Source organism: Castor canadensis, chromosome 3 (genome assembly GCF_047511655.1).
Source record: "Castor canadensis chromosome 3, mCasCan1.hap1v2, whole genome shotgun sequence".
Classification (NCBI taxonomy): domain Eukaryota; kingdom Metazoa; phylum Chordata; class Mammalia; order Rodentia; family Castoridae; genus Castor; species Castor canadensis.
In genome coordinates, this window is record NC_133388.1 from 167,352,444 (window position 1) to 167,375,786 (window position 23,343).

General features: G+C 36.4%; 1 pseudogene; it reads left to right on the forward strand.

The window, feature by feature from the left end:
* The first annotated feature begins 7,316 nt into the window (after positions 1 to 7,316).
* On the forward strand, positions 7,317 to 11,946 carry LOC109702706 (phosphoglycerate mutase 1 pseudogene; annotated as a pseudogene).
* Positions 11,947 to 23,343: the final 11,397 nt, after the last annotated feature.

A 23,343-nucleotide genomic window follows, 5' to 3' on the forward strand; every position in this document is an offset into this window, starting at 1 on the left:
TGAATCCTTTCTCTCTTGATGGCAATCCAAATGGTTCCTATTGCAAAAGAAGGTTTTATGGAAGAAATTAACCTCAAACTCAGGAGTAACTAAATGTCAATGGCATGAATAAACATAATTATACCTTGCTTGTAGAGCAGCTATGAAAAATAGAGAAAAGGGGAGAACCATGAAGGTTCAGGCATCCCTAAAGTTTCTTTCTGGCAATCTTGTGCTAAAGTTCTCACTATAATTTACTTTCAAGACCATAAAACTAGAATTCAACTCATCGAAAGCTACATGTGGTTCTTATTTTCAGAAGTCTTCAATTGATTACAATCGATACATCGTAAAAAAGAGCTTTTGGCACATGGCAAGAATCTCTGAAGAGATTATTACCTTGTGTGGTGGCAACAAAGGGAGATGAGCCTGCAGAAAAGCATGTTCTTCTCCAGAAAAGCCGGCCCTGGAGGACAATAACTAAGTCAGGAGTTAGAGCTATAACTCAGAAGGAATCTATTTCATTAGACAAATGCGCCTGTGTTTTGTCAGTGCTGGAAAATGATCTTCAATTTACTTATTCTTGGTTTCACTGTTTTTTCCCCCTAAGAGGTCATAACTACAGCAGTAAAAAAAAGATTTAAACGTGCAAAATGGAGAAGCAGCATCACAGAAAAAAGAAAATGACCATGCTAAAGACTGGTATGGTGTCGCCACATCAATTTGTAAATGCTTTGGAAATATGTAATAACATTAGATTAACCTCAGTCAAATAAATGTAATGTTACTTTGTTCTATTGTCTGGAATATGTGCAAACAAACTGTAAACCAAAGGCAAAAATATATTTTACTACCTTCTCATTCTTAACTCTTCTTGGTTTGGTGTTGCAAGAAAGACTTTGTTATGAGAATCCACAGAGGAGGTACAGAATGCCAGATAACTTCCGACCTGGGGAACTGAAAACAGGCTAGTTCTGAAGATCCTGACACACCAAGGAGTTTGGGTCTAGACTCACCAATTAACAGCTGCTGACGTGAGCAAGTTATAAAACTTTTCTAAATTTTATCTTAAAATTGGGACCTATTTGTCACATAAAATAAGCTTTTAGGATAATAACTGGCATATACCTAAGCACCAAATGCTGTCTTGTTTTAAATACATTGTATTGGTTCACAAAAAATGGGCACAAGATACAGATATTTCCCATACCTTTGACCCCACACATACATACCCTACCCCATTATCAAAATACCCCATCAGAGTGGTACATTTGTTACAATCAGTGAACCTACATTGTCATGTCATCACCACCCAAAGTCCTTAGGTTACATTGAAGTTCATTCCTACTGTTGCGCTTTCTACGGGTTTGAATATAAATAAATTTTTGTTTCCAAAATATACTATCACTAGTATATTTAATAATTCATTAACTATTAATGAGAAAAACTGCTATTTCATTAAAATGTCTTGACCAAGATATATGAAAAGAGCAAGGATTTTTACTATTTTCGTGAAATAGTAACTGGCATGATAATATAAAATTCTTAGCCAAGTGCTGTTTTTAGTCTTTTACCTACAAAGCGATACCTTAAGATCATTAGTGTAGATCATAGGGAAAAAATAATTTAACTGTACATTCTGCCCAAAGAGTTTAAAGGTCAATCAAATAAAGCCATATTTTTAATTAAAAAATAAGTGACCAAAAAGCAGTTGGAATGTAAAAAATTGTTGGAACTCACAGAAGGGTTTTATTAATATTGTTTAAAGGGAGAGTTGGTTTGTTCATAGGTTAGGAATAAAGGCCGAGCTTTATCTATGGATAAGGCAAGAAATAATCAAAGTAATAGTCAGGGAATGTGGAAAAGGGCCATTGGTTCATTCAGTTGATGCAACATATGTTTCTCTGGCACTTCCCAGGAACCAGCCACTGATGTGGATACTGGAGATTCAGCAATAAGCAGAAAAAAATCTTGTTCTTGAGTAACTTATACTCTATTTCAAGGAAGTAAAATTTAGTTTGGTGTTGGCAAAGAATCTTAAAAAAGGTGGGAAGGCAGACAGGAAATGTTTGAGAAGGGCCAACAGGGTGAGGCCATGGAACATTTTGAAGGTTAGGCCAGAAAGTCTTTGTTATTTAGATTTAGGTACATTATTAAGGCTTTTTAAGTAACAATATATCCTAAGCAGATCTCCTTCAGGAAGATAAATTAAGCAGGTCATTTGTAAGATAAAGTCAAGAAGAGAGAAGACAGAGCAGTTGTTCTGCAAAGAAGTGAGGAGAACAACCAGGTCAGAAGAGAGCCAGGTGTGGATAAGGATAGATGAGTCTCCATGTGAAGTTAAACTCTAAAGACACAAACAGTTTGTCTTCCAAAGAAGACAAGAAAGTGCCTGCCTGGCACTTCAGATGACAGTTCTGTCCAGAAAGATGAAGTTTGCAGTGTCCACCATTTCCTCTGGAAGGTTAATTGTCTTCAAACAGTCAGTTAACTGGGTCTTTACCCCTTTACAAACATTTCCTTCTTTTGCTGAAAGCAGTTACTACTGAAGTAGAAACACATTGGCTACAGATAATCAGAGTGGACCTCCCATTGTTAAAGGTCCTTATTCTGAAGGAAACACTGAGGACTTAGGACAAAGGGGCCTTTTTGTTTGGGTTTAATTCTATTGTCTTCTTTGCTACTCATCTGTTTAGTGAATGAAGAGAGAAATTAACCAAGATGATGAATGGAAAGCAGACTGAAATGTATAAGCATTGTAATGTTGCCCCAATCTACACTTGTCTACAAAATGAGCTGGATGCTTATTTCCCCAGTCTTCTGATCCCTGCCTTTTTTCTTTATTTTTCCATTATTCTCAAAAGCACAATGTATAAAGTGGTCAGCTTGTAATGAGAGGGGTAAAGAAATGTCTAGTACATTTCCCAGTTCTGATCTGTAGAAACCAAGATTTTCAAATATTAGCAACTAAATGAGTTACAAAAGTGGCAGAGAAATGGAAGCCTCTCAAGACCTCTGGGAAAGCACAGGTTTCTTTTTCCAACAAAATTGGAAGATGGGAAAACACACATGCATAATACATATACATAATATATCCTCTGAGCAATGCTGAAAAAGAAAGCATTTAATTGGCACCAACTTTTTCTATGATCGCTCCTACCTCTGCCCCCACCCTGCCCCACAAGAGTACCTTTTTCCTCCTCCTTTGGTTGTTTTAGCTCTCTAAGAACAAGGAAAAATAAATTAATGGCTCTAAAGTTATGCAACTGTGGGTGTAAATTCAGTTTTACCAGTTGTGTTTTGTTTCCTTAGGCATCTGACTTACAGTTTCTGAGCCTTGAAGTTCTCATTAGTAAATAGAACAAGTAATAATACACCTACCTCTATGTGAATTCAGTGAGATCATGCAGATAATCGACTAAACTACTGCATAATAAATAAGCAATCAATAGATGGCATTTATCAGTGTTTTTGTATTGTCATTGCCAGTATTATGAGGCCTCTCAGATAAAGGAAGCCACATAAATAAAAGGGACAATTCTTTGGACATACAATGCAATTGAAATCTCAGCATGTGCCAACAGGCCTTGAAAGTGCAAACTCACTTAAAACCCAGGCGTCCTGGGTCAGCTAGTATCACCTCCAAGAAGAGTGAGATACTTATAACTCCAAAACTTAAAATAGCGCTGAAGTGTTTGCAAAGATATCCTTGTTGTGAAGGTACATAAAGTGCCCTTTGTGAATTTCACTCCCCAAGTGTTAACTGACAAACAGCATGCAACACTTGACAGTCTCCTTCAAAAGCAGTTTGAAAGAAAGTGCCTGAAATACAGAGAATTTGGCTGCTCATTATAGAGCCCTCTTTGGCAAACATCGTGTTGAGGCATCAAAGCTTTTCAAGCATGGAAGGATCTAACTCAGACTCAGATAAGCAATACTGATCCTAGGGTACATCTGTTTAAGATAATTGTTCTTTACCAACTGAAGCTATAGGACAATGTAAGTTAAATCGCCCAAACAGAATATGATTTTTAAAATTTCACTGTGGTTTCTTTTAATCCTGGGTTTTCTGGAGTAGTAAGCATGAGGCTGGCAATTCTTCACAGCTTCAGCAGATCCTAGCCCTTGTCACACATGGAATGCCCTCTTTCATTGATTTTCAGTGTGCTCAGGAGCTCCTTAACTTGCAGCCTGTTTAAGAAGTCATCTCTCACATTGTGATAGCATAAGGACTCTCTCTCTCTCTCTTCTTGGAATAACTCATGTGTTATCCATACTACTAAAATGAAAACAAATGTTTTAAAACACCTCAAAGCTGTATATGAGAATTATTCTGTAGTTTCTTGTATATATTGTTATTACATCAGCTATGACATATTCGTATTTCAGATATAAATTGCTATAGAATGTAGAACATTTTCTGTGTCATTATGTTATTCCTTCTTCCTAAAAGCTCAACATTATGTCTAGCAAAAGCACAAATGTTGTGCTAGGAAAGAAGGTATCTCCACAGGCCATCAATCAAATAATTTACTTTTGACTGCTTTTTCTCAGAACTAATTTTTAAAGAGCTTTTCTTCTGTATAAATAAACCAGTTACCTTTAGAATGCAAATTTCTCTGGGACACAAATTTAGCAAACATTTTGTGAATACTGACTACATGCAGGCAGCATTGTACAGGGCACTGAGACAAAACCATGAGTCTGCACAGTCCCTGCTCTTGTGGAACTCACTGTCTAGCCAGGATGATGAAAGTACAAATAGTTTCATGTAGTGTGAATAGATATTATGACAGGGATAAATTGAAGTCAAGGTAAATTAACAGAACATAGAGGAGAAATGCTGAGTTTAGGAATAGGAATGGTATTGTTACCAGAAAGTTAACCAAAAGTGTTTCTGAAAGATTAGCACAGCTATCTGCCTTGGTCCTTACTTCTTGAGAGAGAATTCAGGCAAGACACAAAAATGTAGTTGATAGTGAAAGTAAAGTTTACTAGGAAAGAAATATACTTTTGAATACAATAAAAGTGGATCATCTCTTGAGAGAGAATGAGAATAACAATTATTTTTACACTGGCATCAGTTTTTATTGAGGTAGAAGGGGCTTGAAGCATTAAGTCCCTCTCTAGGAACAGTGCACAAGACTTAAGTCATGGTTAAGATCAAGAGGCTATATAGGTCTACACACTAACAATGTACAAAGTATTTGGGGGTTCACCTAACCCTGGGTTTATAGACCTAGGTCTTTTGTGAAGCAAAGATCTATCATTTTAGAAACTGATTACCTTAAGGTGGGTGACTTAAAAACATCTTGTGATATCCCATGACCTTGATGGGCTGTTTTGATCCTAAAAGGGGCTTTTAAGTGTTTATTTTTTCTTTTAGAGACCTTGAAGAATCCTCCATTTTAGGTTTTCATTGTATAATCCTATCAATCTTGGCTAAATGCTACCTAACAGCATTGGGAAGACTTCTGCAGGAATTAATCCTAAACTGAGTGTATTGATTACCTGGCTGTGAGAGGAGTGGAATGAGGTTGAGGTCAGAGGTGAAATAGGACAGGATACGACCACTTACAGAAGGTGCAGTCTGAGGCAGAGAGGCAAGGTCAGAACCTGCAAAAGCAAAATTTATGCATGACAATTCTAAACAGTTTAGTGTTCTTGGAAGGCAGGGTGTATAAAACATGGTGTTCTCTTTCTTTCAGCATTTTATCTGAAATTCAACTTAAAATTCAGATGTGAGTATGAAAAGTTGGGTGAGAGTCTATCTTGAAAGACCCTCAAGGCTAGGCTGAGGACTTTGGATTTTATTCCAGTTGGGGCAGAAAGTTGTATTAGTTTCCCAATGCTGCTGTAACAAATTATCGTAAACTTAGTGGCTTCAAACAGTAAGAATGGAAAACATCCTCATCTCAGAATTTTTAATGATGTCTGTGAATTTCCTTCTATCCTATAAGATGATACATGTACAGGGTCCTGGGATTAGAATATGGAAGTCCTTGAGTGAAGGTGTGGAAAATTGCTCTGCCTGTACCAGAGGCCATTTCAGATTTGCAGCCAGGACCAGAAAGATGTGAGTTAGCACAAAGTTAACTGAAAATCAATGACACATTATCGTTCATGAATTTCTATACTTTAACAACATCATATGACTATGTTGTAAATTATTTCTTTTATGTATCTAAGTGTCCTTTTTCTAGAGTATGCTTCCTTTGTTCTCTCTTCCCCATTCAAGTGTGTGTGTGTGTGTGTGTGTGTGTGTGATTTATAGGGACCATAACAAGCACCTAGAAAAGATATAGATGTGGGTTCCTATTTACCTAAAAGAACTATGCATGCTTAATAAATACATTTTTTGTCTCTTAGCCTAACTTCTTTACCCTATGGAATACTTTATGGTCATAAGAAGTCAAGAACAGATCCGGATTTGAGTTCTGACCACCTAGCAGGTATGTGTTCCTTGGACTATTGCCTGAGCCTTTTATGGCTCTGTTCCTCATCTATTAAAGGGGCATGATAATGCCTTTCTGGTAGTTTTGTTGTGAGAGTTAAACAATATAATGTTGGTAAAAATATATTTATAAGATACAATGTTTTGATATTCATAACATTCAGCTTGTATAATGGGAAGTTACCCTGTATCTGTGAACATGTTCTATAGCACCTTATATTCCAGAAGACATGAATTGTACAAGTCAGATATTGTAACATGTTAGAAAACAAAACAAAATAACAGAGCCAGATGTGGTGATGGACGCCTGCAATCCCAATGCTTGAGAGGCTGAGGCAGCAATAGTCTAAAGTTTAAGACCAACCTGGTCTACATAGAGAGACCCTATCTCAAAAAAAATTCTCATTTAGTTTAACCTGACAGAATATTGTTTTAAAATACTAGTCAGTATTACTAGCATGACAATCACTCACCTATTCAAACATAAAAAAGAGTTATGAAATGTTTTCCTCATGGTTATTTTATCAAGTTGCCTCCAAAGTAACATCTCTGAAGGAGTCACTACTAATGTAGAAATTCCTGGTGCATTTCCTGGGGTCCAAGATGGCAGCCTTATTCTTTTTCTTTATTACTATTACTTATAGTTGCCAAAGAGAGAAAACCAATAGCATTCAAGCTTCCAGGGCTCCAAAGAAATTTCCAATATTTTTTTCTTATTCCAAACTGTAGTCACCCCAAGGGTGTGAGTGTTAACTACACTGGTGCAGTCTGTGATCAGAAGACTCCCAAATTCTTTATGTGCTGCTGGGAAGACTCCATGGTAGGACATATGAGTATAAATGGAGTTTATAAAAAGTTAGGGAAGGGAATTACAAAAGGGAGCATGGCGGGTGCAGGTGGAGTCTGCAGGCAAGAGAGAGTATGCTAACCTATAGGAAAGGCAGAGCCAGTGATTCCCATCCAGTAATCAATGAGTGGAGGTGGTGTGGGCAGTTCCCAGGCCAGGTGAGGGCAATCTGAGCCATCCCTGGGCAACCTACACAAAAATACAATATTAAGTCATATTTTTTTTATAAGTCCTGAACTTCCCTAACTCTAGCCTTCTTCGTGAGGACACAAGATGATCAGAATTTTGAAAAGGCTTAAAATCACATTTTCCTTGCAGTACTAAAATGATCCTCAGGCCACTTCAGCTCTTACTACTTGAGCCACTCTGCCAGCTCCTGCATCATTCTTTACTATAATAGTTGCAAAATAAGAATTTTTCTGCTCCACTTCTTACTCCCTCTTGTACTATCTTGCCAAAGCCCTGAAGTCTGCTATCTCCTGAGAAAGCCTGGTCAGTAGCTTTTGTGTAGACTTGGAACAACCAGTTATGACAAACACTGGCAGTTTGATTCTAGGATAAGCATTTAAAACAAAAATTTTATAAGTAATAAAAATTACCCCTGAAAACCTCTTACACAGGCCAATATATCTTCTATGTGCTAACAAAATACAAGATAATAGAGAGGAAAGTTCTCCTTTTACCAAGCAAAATTTTGCTTAAAAATTGAAATATTTATAGTACCTGTATAGAAAGGCACTAGACTCAACAGGCATAGTACATTAATAGGAAAGGCTGAAACAACAGCAATTTTTAAAAAATGATTAAGAATTACTTATTAATTTGTAGATCATTTCTTGGGTAGTATAATATTGTACTTGTCCCTCCATTAAGCAGAATCCATTTAGATGGGTTGAAGAGTTAATATCAAAAATCAAATGTTTAAAAAAATTCACAGATGAATATTCAGTTGGTTAGTATCACCGACGTATTTTAAAGTACAAAAGCAAAAGAGAACCACCTAAATAATATTTATTAAATACTTTTTCATTTCTGTACATGTTATGTATTTGTGTCATTTCTCAAACCTTAGAATAAAATATTCTAGTAAAAAGGGAGTAAGCAATTCACATATGTCATAAATGTGTCCATGGGGCAAATGCTGTCTGTACCCTCGTCATGCCTGCCGTTTCTCAGGCTCCTTTTACTCTAGAGTGACTGGCTCCTGGTAGGATCTAGATAAGTGTTTTCTGAGAGAATGTGTCAATAACATGAGGGAAATGGAGTAAATGATTTGTACGTGGTCTTCCAGCTGCAGCATTAAAACTAAGCCTCTCTGACTTCATGTCCATATGTTTCCCACTGTTTCATGCCTGTCATCTAAAGGTGACTTCGTTTAGATCCATGCCCCAGTGTTGGCTGGGTGATTATCTACAAGCCTACATTAATAGGAGCCTTCCTTTGCTTGCCCAGTTTTCATACGCAGTTGCTTCACTCTGGTAATTCTGTGGCATTTAAATGGTGTGGGATCATTTATTTGTTCATTATTTACTGACTGTCTCCCTGTGGAACAACCCTGGAGCACAGGAATAATGATTGAGGTGTTTACTAGTCCCTAGCATCTAGCATAGCCCATGATACAATATAGACACTAAATAAATATCTGTTCATTAAATGAGAGGAAAAGAATTGATTTTTATATAATTATCTTAATATCTAGGCACTTGCAACTACAACTTTTTGTTTCTAGTTTTTCATAGTGGGACACATAGTGCCTTTCATTGTGAGTTTGAGTGAGGTAGAGAATACATGCATTTAATTTACCATATATAATATACCCTGCAGATAGTTCTTAGAGTATTGCTTTGAAAAGAATGTGATATCTGCATTCAACAGGCTTCCAATTTAATCAAGAATAAAGCAGATTATTTTCCTTATCATGATCTCTAGAATTAAAAACTTTGACATTAAGATTATAAACATTTATTCATATCATTTAGTAAAAATGAAGAGACTGAAGGAAAATAAAACTTGTATAAATAGTTCTGGCTTAATAGCTCTATTCTTGTATGTGGATTTTGGAAGACAGTTATATAATGAATCAATTATACAGCTAAGAACCTGGAAATCCTCATTTTTAGAATAAATATTGAAAGTATGACAGTTTTTAAACATTTAAGTGGAATAGCAAATTTGAAACCCTAGAAAGCAAAAAAAGCCACTTAAAAATGTCAGCATTACCCAAGCTACATTAATAATGACCTCATCTAATTTACAGTGAATGATTTTAGCATGTGGTCACTTTTGGTTATTCTTCAGTAACTTTTGTCCTTTAACTATTACAGAGACATCCACAAATATGTTCATGAAATAAAATTCATTTTTGCAGTAGTTTTATTTAATAAAATAATAAAATGTATAACCACCTAGTTCAGATGTAGAGTTCCAAACAAGCAAACAAAAAGTATAAGAAAGATTTACTATATATAGAATAGCCAACCTTTGAAATATTAAACTTAATTTAGATGAAAAATTTAAAAGTAATAATATGAAATACATTTATAATATAAAAAATTAAAATAAATCATTTTTAACTTTCATCCTGACAGAAAACCAAGTATACAATTAGATGAAACTGTCAAAAATCAGCATCTAGCTTCACTGAAGCCACCAACATTGGTTTCCTTGATACAAAGATTTCTTTGATATAAAAGTTTTTAAAATTTATTTTTACTTATTATTTTTCTTTTTTCTTTGCAGCACTGGGGTTTGATTTCAGGGCCTCATGCTTGATAGGCAGGCACTGTTAAGTGCTTGACCACTCTGCCAGCCATTTTTTTGTGATGGGTTTTTCAAGATGGGGTCTCACAAACTATTTGCCCAAGGCTGGCTTTGAATCATGATCCACCTAATCTGTGCCTCCTGAGTAGCTAGGATTATAGGCATAAGCCACTGGCATCTGGGCAAAGGTTTTCTTAATAAAAAGAGTGGAGAGTTGAAGTGGTGATCATGGTGGCAAGCAAGGAATGTAAGCCAGCACCTCTACTAGTCTGAGAAGGGTCCTTCTGAAACAAATGATGGACTATAAAACTAGCCACAGATTTGACTGGAAGTTTTAGAAAGTTAGACTGTTATAGGGATCATGAGTAATCAAATACTACCAGTGAAAAATATGAACATGAAACCAACCAAACACTTCCACACATAATAGCGTTAAAAAAAGAATAAAATACATACGAACAAATTTAACTAAAAATTAGTATTTGCCAACTGAAAACTATAAGACATTAGTGAGAGAAATTAAGAAAAGTTGAAATGGAGCTAGGGGTAGAGTTTAGTGGTAGGGTACTTGCCCAGCATGAGTGAGGCCCTGGGTTTCATCCCTATCACCGCCCCCCGCAACAAACACACTAAGTTGAACTAATTAGAGATACTCAATGTTCATGGATTATAAGATCCAATAGACTCAATATTGTAAAATTTTAAAATCTCCCCAAATTATCTGCAAAATTCATTATAAGCCCTATCAAAATACCAGCAGCCTTCCTTTGTAGAAATCGATAAACTGATTTTAAAATTGATATGGAAATGCAAAGGGAAGCATAGTTAACACAATTTTGCAAAGGAAGAATAAAATTAGAGAGCTTCCATGACTTGGTTTCAAACCTTATCATAAAACTATAATAATGAAGACAATGTGATATTGTTGTCATTATAGTTGCATGGATCAATTAAATTATCTCTTATATTTACGGCCAGTTGGTTTGTACCAAGTCACTTAAACTGGTAAAGGATAATGATTTTTAAAAACAGACCTTGTATCACATTATACACAAAAATTAAATCAAAATGGGTCATTGGAGGAGCAGGGTGAGAGTGCACAGGCAAGGTGGGGTTGGGGGTGGAGACGAGCTGCAGAGGCTTTAGAACCTCAGCAAGTCCAGCAGCCACAGCTCTGGCCTGGGTCTCCTATAACCTAGTGTTGACCAGCCGGACCATGGGTATTTCTGGTAGTTGGTAGGTCATTGACCTTGGAGGAGGTGAGGAAGAACATAAAGAGGCCAGGCTCAGAGGTTGGTACTGGGACATGCTGGCTATGAGTTTGACATCTGCTTCACCTCACTACACAAAAGAGCCATTTGCACTCTTAGTACAGTATTGGATGCCACTGACCAGATGTGAGTGCCAGTAGTAAAGATTTGGTGCCTCAGTGAGCAACACTGCGATGTCTGATTAACTTCAATAAGGCAGAGACTGTTGCCAAACATGAAAAGTTCTAGGCAAAAATCTGCAGGTGCTCTGATAACTGCCTCTCTTACAGAGGAACCTGACCATCCATTCTATAGCAAGATCAGTAAAGATAACAGGCATGCAGACCTCAGAGAAGATCAGCCATCCTTCTGTGAGAATCTTAGGGACACTGTGGTTAGAGCTCTGCCCTTCCAGAGTGAAGAAATAGTTTCCCAGATCAAGGCAACTGCTTTTAGGGGCATCATCAAATACCTGGGGGAGTGGTCTCTCTGATGAGACTACAGTAGAGCTAAACCAGCAGACTGGTATTCCCACTGACCATGCATTGAACAAGATCTTGTGGAAGCTGTGGCTTCCCAGGGCAAGGCAAAGAAGTAAAGGCAAGCAGGAAAAGCAGGCAATCTACCATTCCGAGGAATATCCCCATGTCATTTAGCCATTTCTCTGTATCTTTCCCTGCACTGTCATAATGATCACATCTGCAGGCATCCTAAGTTGTAGCTACAGATGGATACCAGTGGCTTCCATGTTTATTTGTACCATTTCTTCTCCTGCACCTATTCTTTTCATATGACATACTCAAAGTAGCTACCCTGCGGCACTAGTTCTTAGTTGAAATCAAAGGAAGCCCCCTGTCATCCAGGAAACTTGAGATCTTTGCTTGCTAAGGATCTATTTGAATAAGGGAAGGGAAGAACCACACTACAGCATGACCAGAGAGCCAGAGAGCCCATTGTGCTCCTAGGAGCTGGTCCTGCACTTGTGTGAAGTCAGGTCACCGTCTGGAGGATTCTAGTTATTCAGGGGAAGATTAAAAATAACCTGCACAGTGGTTTAAGGAAAAAAAAATACACTGGAAGAACCGGTACCAGAAGACTAGGATTAATCTTAAATTAAGTTTATGTGCTGCATTTACTTGTGTCTGGGGGTGTGTGTGTGTGTATAATTCTAGAATTTCTAATGACAGCTGAAATAGTGCCAACATGTTCATCAGAAAATAAGCTATGCCTCACACCAATATAGGATAAGCTCTTTGACTTCTCAGGAGTCAGCGTTCACCCTGTTATATATTTTGGAATTCCTTCCCACCTTCTGTGACAGTGTGTCTTTCCCTATGTCTGTTTCTACACCAGGTTACAGTTGCTTGGCCCAGAATTCATTTTGAATGCAAATGTACTAAGCCTCTTTTTCTAGACCATTAAAATAAAGGAGTTATGTATAAATAAAAGTGGATCATGAACTTAAATCTAAGAACTGAAACATAAAATTTTCTAAGAAAATATGTGAGAAAACGTTTGCGACCTTGGGTTAGACAAAGTGTTAAGGCCATGCAAAGGGTTCTTAGAAGTGGCAAAAACTGAACTTCACTGAAATTAAAAACTTTTAAAGACATCATGAAGAAATTGAAAAAATAAGTCATAGACTATGAGAAAGTATTCAACATTAAGAATTTTATCCAGAATATATAAAGAAATCATATGATCCAATAACCAAAAGTCAACCCAATTAAAAATGAGCAAAAACAAATGGAGTAGCTACTTCACCAAAGATGATGGATGAATTGCTAATAAATACATGAAAAATGTTCAATAAAACCAAAACCCAAACCGCAATGGCATGTTACAACATAGATACTACAATGACTCCAGTGAAAAGACATACATGCAATACCAAGTGCTGACAAGAATGTGAAGGAACTGGACTGTTCATGCATGTCGGCAGGAATGTAAAATAATATAGCTTCTTTGCAAACCATTTTGGCACTTTCTTACAACATTAATAATTAATTTACCATATCAACTAGCAGATCCCTTCCTAGTAATCTATCCAAGAAAAGGAAAACATATGTCCACAAAAAGATGTTATATGAATGTTTATAGGATCTTATTCATCATAGCTAAAAAACTGGAAACAATTCAAATATGTATCAACTAGTCAATGGAAACAAAATTGGTATATCCATAAAATGGAATACTATTCAGCATCAAAAAGGAATATGCAACAACCTTAGAAAACCTCAAAATCATTAGCTTAAGTAAAAGAAGCCATATTCAAAAGCCTGTGTGCTACAAAGCAATAGCAATGAAAATAGAATGGTAGTGGCACAAAAACAGACATGAAGACCAGTGGAACAGAATAGAGGACCCAGATATGAAGCCACACAACTATGACCAACTTGTCTTTGACAAAGGAGCTAAAAATATACGATGGAGAAATAGCAGCCTCTTCAACAAAAACTGCTGGGAAAACTGGTTAGCAGTCTGCAAAAAACTGAAAGTAGATCCATGTTTATCACCCTATACCAATATTAACTCAAAATGGATCAAGGATCTTAATATCAGACCACAAACTCTAAAGTTGATACAGGAAAGAGTAGGAAATACTCTAGAGTTAGTAGGTATAGGTAAGAATTTTCTCAATGGAACCCCAGCAGCACAACAACTAAGAGATAGCATAGATAAATGGGACCTCATAAAGCTAAAAAGCTTCTGTTCATCAAAAGAAATGGTCTCTAAACTGAAGAGAACACCCACAGAGTGGGAGAAAATATTTGCCAGCTACACATCAGACAAAGGACTGATAACCAGAATATATAGGGAACTCAAAAAACTAAACTCTCCCACAATTAGTGAACCAACAAAGAAATGGGCAACTGAACTAAACAGAACTTTCTCAAAAGAAGAAATTCAAATGGCCAAAACACATGAAAAAATGCTCACCATCTCTAGCAATAAAGGAAATGCAAATTAAAACCACACTAAGATTCCACCTCACCCCTGTTAGAATAGCCATCATCAGCCACACCACCAACAACAGGTGTTAACGAGGATGTTGGGCAAAAGGAACCCTTTTACACTGCTGGTGGAAATGCAAACTAGTACAACCACTCTGGAAAAAAATTTGGAGATTTCTTAAAAATCTAAACATAGCTCTGCCATATGATCTAGCAATACCACTCTTGAGGATACACCCAAAGGAAAGCGATACAGGTTACGCCAAAGGCACTTGCACACCCATGTTTATCGCAGCACTATTCACAATAGCCAAGTTATGGAAACAGTCAAGATGCCCCACTATTGATGAATGGATTAAGAAAATGTGATATTTATACACAATGGAATACTACTCAGCCATGAAGAAGAGTGAAATCTTATCATTTGCAGGTAAATTGATGGAACTGGAGAACATCATCTTGAGTGAGGTTAGCCAGGCCCAGAAGACCAAAAATCATATGTTCCCCCTCATGTGCGGACTTTAGATCAAGGGCAAACACAACAAGGGGATTGGACTTTGATCACATGATGAGGCGAGAACACACAGGGGAGGTATGAGGATAGGTAAGAAGCCCAAAAAAACCAAGATAACATTTGATGTCCTAAATGCAAAGGAACTAATTCAGAAACTTTAAAGTGACAGAGGCCAATAGGAGAAGGGGACCAGGAACTAGAGAAAAGGTTAGTTCAAGAAGAATTAACCTAGAAGGTAACACACATGCACAGGAAATCAATGTGAGTCAACTCCCTGTATAGCTATCCTTATCTCAACTAGCAAAAACCCTTGTTCCTTCCTATTATTGCTTATACTCTCTCTTCAACAAAATTAGAGATAAGGGCAAAATAGTTTCTGCCCATAGTGAGGTGGTAGGGGAGAGGAGGGGGAAGGGGAAGTGGGGAGTAATGACCCAAATATTGTATGCACATATAAATGAAAGAAATAGTAAGACACCTAAAAAACTAGATAGCATTTGTTGTCCTCAATGCAGAGAAACTAAAACAGATACTTCAAAGCAACTGAGGCCAATAGGAGAGGGGACCAGGAACTAGAGAAAAGGTTAGATCAAGAAGAATTAACCTAGAAGGTAACACACATTCACAGGAAATCAATGTGAGTCAACTCCCTGTATAGCTATCCTTATCTCAACTAGCAAAAACCCTTGGTCTTTCCTATTATTGCTTAGACTCTCTCTTCAACAAAATCAGAGATAAGGGCAAAATAGTTTCTGCCGGGTATCGAGGGGGTCGGCAGGAGAGGGAGGGGGTGGGGTGGGGGGGAGGGGTAAGTGAGGAAGTGGGGGGCGGGGGGAGAAATGACCCAAATATTGTATACACATATGAATAAAAAAATTAAAATAAAATAAATAAATAAAAAGAGAAACAAATAGAAAAAAAAAAGGAAATTAATAAAAAAAGAAATATTCCTAGCATTGCTTTGGTGTATACATGTGTTACGACCCTGGCAAGGCCATTGGACCCTGAATTGGCTCAGATTACTGTATTTCTTCACAGGACAGGAGTGAGCATGAAAAACAAAACAGAGCAAGTATCAAGAAAATCATATTTCATCCGCACAGGACTGACAGGCGGAAAGTTCATATCTGCTACATAATACTATAAGACTATGTGTTAGCTTACCATCACCATGAAAGAATATTTGAGATAATTAACTTCCAAGGAAGGAGAGGTTTATTTTGGCTCAGCTTTAGTCTACGGTCAATTGGCTGTATTGCTTTTGGGCCTGTGGTGAGGTAGAACATCTTGGCAAGGAGTGGGTGGTAAAGCAAAGCTGCTCAGCTCTTGTCAGCAGAGAAGCAGAGAGAAAGACAAAGAGTTTGGGACAGGGGTCCCAAAATATCCTGCAAAGGCATGCTCCCAGTGACCGAACTAAACCCTACCTCTTAAAGGTTTCACCAACCTCCTCATAGTACACCAGTATAGGATGGACCTTTGGAGCGTATTTCGGTTCCAAACTATAGCAAGTACTACTTCTCAACTTTTTTTTTCTTGCATTTTCACCACCTCCCACACCCCTGTAGCCTTTTGAGACTTTTTTTTCCCTTACTGTACCCTCCTAAGAAAGTTTTTACCTCACAGCTATGTTGTATGTTTTATGTGCTATATTTATTTACATCTGCATTTTTATGTGTAAAAACTAAGGTATTTTGTTTTAATTTTTGAGTTTTTTGCCTCCTCTAATAATCAATTTTTGCTACCTTGGGAACAAAATCATGTTTGTTGAGAATGCATACTATAAAATCTTACTTAATGGGCAACAGAAAAAGAAAGAAGGTAAATAATTAGTGATATCAATCTATGGCTAGCATTTTGCCATATAGCCGTATACTTTCTTACACAACATCTCATTTGCCCTCTTCTACAAATCTGTGACGCACTATTATCATCCTTATTTTCACGAGGGACTGCTCTGCTAATGAGTAATAAAGCCTGAACTAGAGTGCAAATATTCCAACTCAAATTCTTTGCTCTATCTACTTCACATTTTGCATAAGAAAATATTTTCTTTTGGGAAATAGTACTGAACTCTCATCTTTAAACCATGAAACTATAGTAATATGAAGCAATAGAAAATATAATATAAAGAATTGCCTTGTATGGTAGAGAAACTGACCAACTGGATATTGGTTCCCTCATCTTTACTAGCATCTTTTGGGAAAGACATTAGATAAACAAAATTAGATATAAAAAACAATGTGCAGATCACTAGGAATTTATGATGGATTCATTTTTCCTATTACTGACATTTTCTTGCAATTCTAGATAATTATATTGTTATTTTAAATAGTGAAAGACTGCTAGTTGCATGAAAACACAAAGAACTAATTCAAAAATTATTGCTTAAAGAATATTAAATATACATATGCAAAGTTAAAAAGATTAACGTATATTCAGTGCCATGTAAAATGACTGTCTTTTGTTGTAAATGAGCAATATCCAGACCCAAAGAATTGATCTGAAACTAAATCCATCACTTATTTATAAACTATTAATTACATAGTAAAATTTGTAAGTACTAATTATTTATACAATATATTTATAATTAACATACATACTCAAGTATGCATACCAGTTGTTTTGCCATAGATATAGTTTAAATGTTTCATGACAAATTCTCATGTCAACATTTATAAAGGAATCACTGCCACTATTTTCCTAATCCATAGGATTGCAAAAGGATGTTGCTCCTTGAGCTATGTGGTATTTACTCATGACTGGTAGTCTCAAGGAGCCTTTCTTGGCACTGACCATGTGGACAAACAACTTTCTATCAGCTGTGTTTCCACTGATCACATTAGCCTCATCTTTTGGAAGAATGTTTTACATATTTCTTGATTTGTAAAATAAGATAGAGATCCCAACATCAGATTACCTGAAAAAATCTCTACATAAAATTGCACTAGATGTTTGTACCACAAAATAGAGACGGATACACCAACAGCTTCTACTCCATCATTCTAAAACCTTGAGGTATGGAGTGAGGTGAATCTAATCCTAGTAATCTTGGATAATTGAATTGGTCCTACACTTCAGGTGAAAACTAAGAGTTGGTGAAGCACCCTCCTAAGAGCAGGGCAGCAAAGACCCCCATGAAGGGAAGAGCATGGCATGTTTGCAGAACTGAGAAAATTCTAATATGATAATAGTCTTCTTTGAGATTTGATGAGAATATTCATCATAAAAACCATTTGACATGTTTCAACATGTTTTAATTTTTCCGCTGTTCCTGTTTCTATTTGGCACGATAAATACCATAAAAGAATACTGTACTTGAGAGATAAATAGCAGGGATTAGAATAGTTCAAGCAGTAACAAATAGTGAAGGAAAGCATAATAGGTTATGCTGGATCAGCTTTAAGGGTGTTTGAATTGTTATAGGACAAAGTTGACATGACCAAATACCTCAAACTTCTAACCTCTTTCATATTAAAGAGGGTATAATCTATCATGACAATTCAAATCCAGGGAATTCTAATATAACTGTGGCTTTAATGAAAGTATTTAAAACTCACTTGAATCTTAAAATATTTTTCTTTAATATCCTGAGAAAACATTTAGATCAGACAGCTGTGATTCAACTCTTTCCAAAAATATACAGTGAAATGCATTGAATTTAAGGTAATGGTATGGAAATATAGCATTAAGTCAACTGGAGTACAATCCAGTGTTTTTATATGTTATACAATTTCCCAGATGAAGGAATAATTACTATATATCAATATCATCTATGTTTAAATCTATATATGTGTATATAAACATTGATAATCTAACAAATGAAAAAATCAACTTAAGGCATATGGCATAACAAAGATATTTTTAAAATATACAAGTTATTTAGTGAATACAGAGGGAAATCAATTTGATGGGTTAATGTAGTCTTCACACACTTTTTTCTCCCTTTCCAAAATGCATAGGTACATTATGAAGACCTGCCTAGATTTGTATAGCAGGGAAGAGAAGTCCAAAGTTAATGAACAAATCATAGAAAAATTATTGATAATTAGATAAAAGTCTTAAAATGCTAATGAGCAAAATGAGAGTAATAGCAATAAAAATAACAAATACAAAGTAATGGATAAAAATATTGAACAGTAAGTATAAATATGTATGTAGGTAAGAGCATCATTAGTAAGTTGATGCTGAGTTCTGTTGAGTTTGGGTCTATAAAACTTTTAGGTGAAGGGCTTGATAGAATTGCACACTTTGTAGGCCTCATACAGTCTTTCAGACTCTCTCTCTCTGAAAAAATTTAAAAAATAACAAACATTTTTGGCTTGAGGGAAGGACCAGTTCTTATTTTTTATAGTCCTACCTACTTAGTAGCTTACTAAATGCAGACAGATGGACTAAGAGATGGACCTAATTTTCTACTTTGCTAAGTTATGAAACTGTCAAATTCAAGACCAGCTTTGGAAAAGATGAAAAAGAGGAAAACACTTTCCAGAATTGCCTTCCAAGAATGTTCAATGATGTGAGTTGAGTCTTCAGTTCTACATTTTTGTCAGAGAAGTATTTCATAAAATACAGATTTTCATTTACTAATGTGACTATTGGCCATGGTTTCTAGGCTTTGAAAAAGGAGGAATAAAATCTCAAAACTAAGGCTGACTTTGATAACTGCATGTAACTGAGTGCTAGTTGTTACTTTGATTTTGCCATATAGTGACCAGGTTTTTGTACTTCCCTTCCCCCCACCCCACCACCACTGTAGACCACCAATAAATGAGGATTAAACTACCTGGTTTGAAAGACAACTCCTCAGTTGGAAGTCTGGGGAGAATACTCAGACTTGTAAGTTGGTGTCTTCCTCCATCTGTAAAAGGAAGTAAACAGAAAAGAGGTGAGGGGGGAAAAAGGCCTCGGAGAAAGTTGAGGGAAGGTCTCAGACTCTAGAGGACTGGCAACCATTCTTTGTTTGGAGCTGCTTAACTGCAAAAGTGGATTCATCTGGGGTCGATCATAAAAGATGTGGTCAAAGGCAAATCTAGGCTGGAAAGGGAAGGACTCTCCACTTTTTTCTTTTAAAACTAAACTAAATTTAATGTAGAAGAGAATCCTAAATTTTCTATGGGCTTATAAAAATAGTACAAATGTGAGCTGGGTGCATTAGTCAACTCACCATCCCCCAAGAAAGATCTGGCATGAATTATGTGAAAGACTTTCTGGGGTCAAAGTCAAAGGACCACTCATGCCATGAAATTTCATGGAGGCCCAGCTGGGCACCCAGCCACCCTGTATGACACACACAAATGACAACATTGACATCACTGCTGCTGTGAGGGCATTAGTAACTGGTTCAAATCTATGGCGATCACTGGCAGCTGGAACCAGCATAGAAACCCTGCTGGGCTATTTGGTTCACCTTGCAGTACTGACAATCACATGGACAGATTCCTTCCTCCTTCTCACCTGCACCTTCCAGGGTTTTCAGCTGCTAAAAAAAATCAGAGCAGAAGAAGGAATGGCAAACTCTTAGAGGAAAAAGAAGCTTGTTATCTCAAGTTTTGACTGTTCTCTATAATAGCTAAATTTGTTTTAAAAACTTCAGTATCACTTTAAACTGAGCTAGAATAAGTTGTCCAAGCTAGGTAAGAAGGGGAGCGTCTCTTTGGGCAAAGTTTATATAGTTTTGAAGTTTATATAGTTATGAAGATTTTATACTTTGCTTCGCTAACTTTTATAAATTTTCACAGCCACGAATCATCCTATTGAATATAATGGAAAAATAAAACAGCATTTTCCTTTTAAAATTTGTTTTGGTGATACAGGACCTTGTGCTTGCTGTACCAGTGGTCTGTTACTTAAGCCATATCCCCATTCCTTTTTGCTTTATTTTTCAGACAGGGTCTCATATTTTTGCCTGGGCTGGCCTCAGACTGGGATCCTCCTACTTCTTCTACCTCCTGAGTAGCTGAGATTACAGATGTATACCACCATACCTGTCAGTTTTTTCCTTAAATTTCACAAAAAAGGAAATGTTTCAGAAACCCAGAAGAAATTATAGACATTTTAAAATGCAGGAAGCTAAAAGTAATTAGGAAATGCATAAGGGAAATGAGAAAATAATCATCTGTTTTAAAATGACAGTGAAAACAAAGCACGTGTGAAGTTGCCTATGAATCTTTCATAATAAATTTGAGTGTATTCTTGAAGTCTAAACATGTCAGTTTCCATGGAAACCAAATAAATCAATTTCCCCTCAAGCCAAAACTACATAAATAGTAAGTTGGGAAGTACTGAGATGCAGGAAAGCTCCAAAAATATTTCAAAGTGACAAATGAAGGATTAATAAATTAGATGAAAAATACTGATCTGAACTGACCAGAAAGACCTAAGATATATGGCTTATAACAAGTTCAAATATCCTTCAACAGTCTATGAGGAGGGTACAAAGTAAATACAAAATGATAATAAAAATAGGCTATAACTAAGAATTTTCCAGAAACTCATGCAGTGCTTCTCGAAAAGCCAATTAGGATTATAATGGAACAAAAAAAATATGTGCAATAGTTGAAAGAACTGAAGGCTTTTTGTCTGGAAAAATTAAGATTTAATAGGTCAATGACATCTGATATCTATCTTCTAATAACTAAAGGATCAGTGCATGGACATATGGGAGATAAATCAGGCTTATCCTGATTGACTTCATAGGCATTTGAGAACAAAATTCACTGTAGTCAATGTTAGGTATTAGTGATAGATTTTTATCCACACTGAGAAAGATCTAACTTCAAACACTGTTCAATGAAGTTGTGTTGTTTGGCAATGAGCTCTCTGTCACTAAAAATACTTACAAAGAAGCATGACTCAAATGTAGCAATTGAGACAACATATGTTGGATATAAAGAGTAAGGATAGCTGGCTTTCAACTTCCTTCAGTTCTAAGAATACTTGATTTTATTATACTTTATAACCTTGCAGAGATACAATTAAGAGTATAGGATGCTTGAAAATTATTTCTAAAGGCATTTCCATTTGTTTAAAATCTCAATTTTTTTTTTCAGCTTTCTGAATTGTATGACTAAATTTATTCTTGGAATAGAGAAGCTGATCAAAGTTGAAATAAGATGGAAACCAACATTTGGAACTGTTTCTTTAAGGTAGGAGTTCTCAAACTCAAAGGCCCGCAGGAGTCAGACAGGTTTTGAAAATGTAGTGTGAATGAGTGACTCTCCTCCATCTTGAAACATACTAGCCTTCTTTGTTTTAATTCTTCTTCTGTGACACTCAGGACTGAACCCAGGGCCTCATATATGCTAGGTAAGCATTCTACCCTAGACCCACATCAGCCGTGTGAATAATCACTGATTTCTCCAGTTTGGGCAAAAGACATGATATCTTACTCACTTAAAGGCTAAATCCCATGTAACAGTTCTCTGCACATATTTATGATAAAAGATGCCTTTCTTCTACATGGAACTCAGGGACCCTGCGTCCCTCCATCCTGTGGACATGAGGGCTTAGATACTCCAATTCAGACTTGAAAAGAAGAAAAAGAGAGTGAAGAGATTCTTTTTCTCTGGACAGCTCCGTTAAGAATAAAACGCATTACCTCTATTCACATTCTATGACTGAGAACTTGTCACATTATCTGAATAAAAAAGGGGACTGTGAAATGTTGAACTTAGCTAAGATGCTATTTTCAATGGTGATTCTACTTTGTGAAAGAAGGAGCACAAATAAATATTGAGTATTCTGCTACATATTGATCCAAAGACTTTTTTCCTCCATTATGAGAAGCTCAACTGGCAAGAATAATGACAAACAGTTGCTGAGACCAGGCCTCAGTGAAGTGCCTGGAGTGTGTATACAGCCACCACCTTGCCCCTTCAAGGGCTCCTGGTGACTACTTCCTTATAGCACCTGGCACATAGTAGGCTAGAAAGACCCCTGCATTAGAAAATCTTCTGAATTTTTCAGGAGAGGTCATACATTTAAATTTTTATGTGAGATCTACTGAATTTTAAATTTTGGACAAAAAAATAAGATTCTTTCTAGATAAACAAGACACTTTTGGGACAAATTTGTATCATGGACAACTAATTTTTAAGCTCTGTATAATAGTTATGAAAGAGCTTTTCAAAAATGTTCCAAACATTTTCAAAGTACTTGCTTTATTCAAGGGACCCTATTTCTTAAAAAGAGTAGTTATAATAAATTGGTTCATTTTAAATGTTTTTCCTACAATGTACAATCCTATTCATAATTAGAAAAGCTCAGAGCATTGTCTTCTTCATATGAGTACTTGCTTAGTATTATATAATTTTAGACATTATATAATTTTAGATTCTGATGAAGATGAAAAAAGAGAATAAGAATCAGGAAATATTGTTCTCAGTTTAACTGTGTGCTTGATTAACGATGATGTCGACATTGGAAAGACAGGGAAAACCAGATGAGATAGAACTAGAGACTGCAAGTGTCCGTGGGCGATTCGACTTGGCAGCGGTCCTCAGGTCTAGTTCACCAGTTCTTGCTTGTTTGTTTTACCAATGGGGATGGTTGCTGGTTTTTCTCTGAACATTTTGCACAAGTTAAAT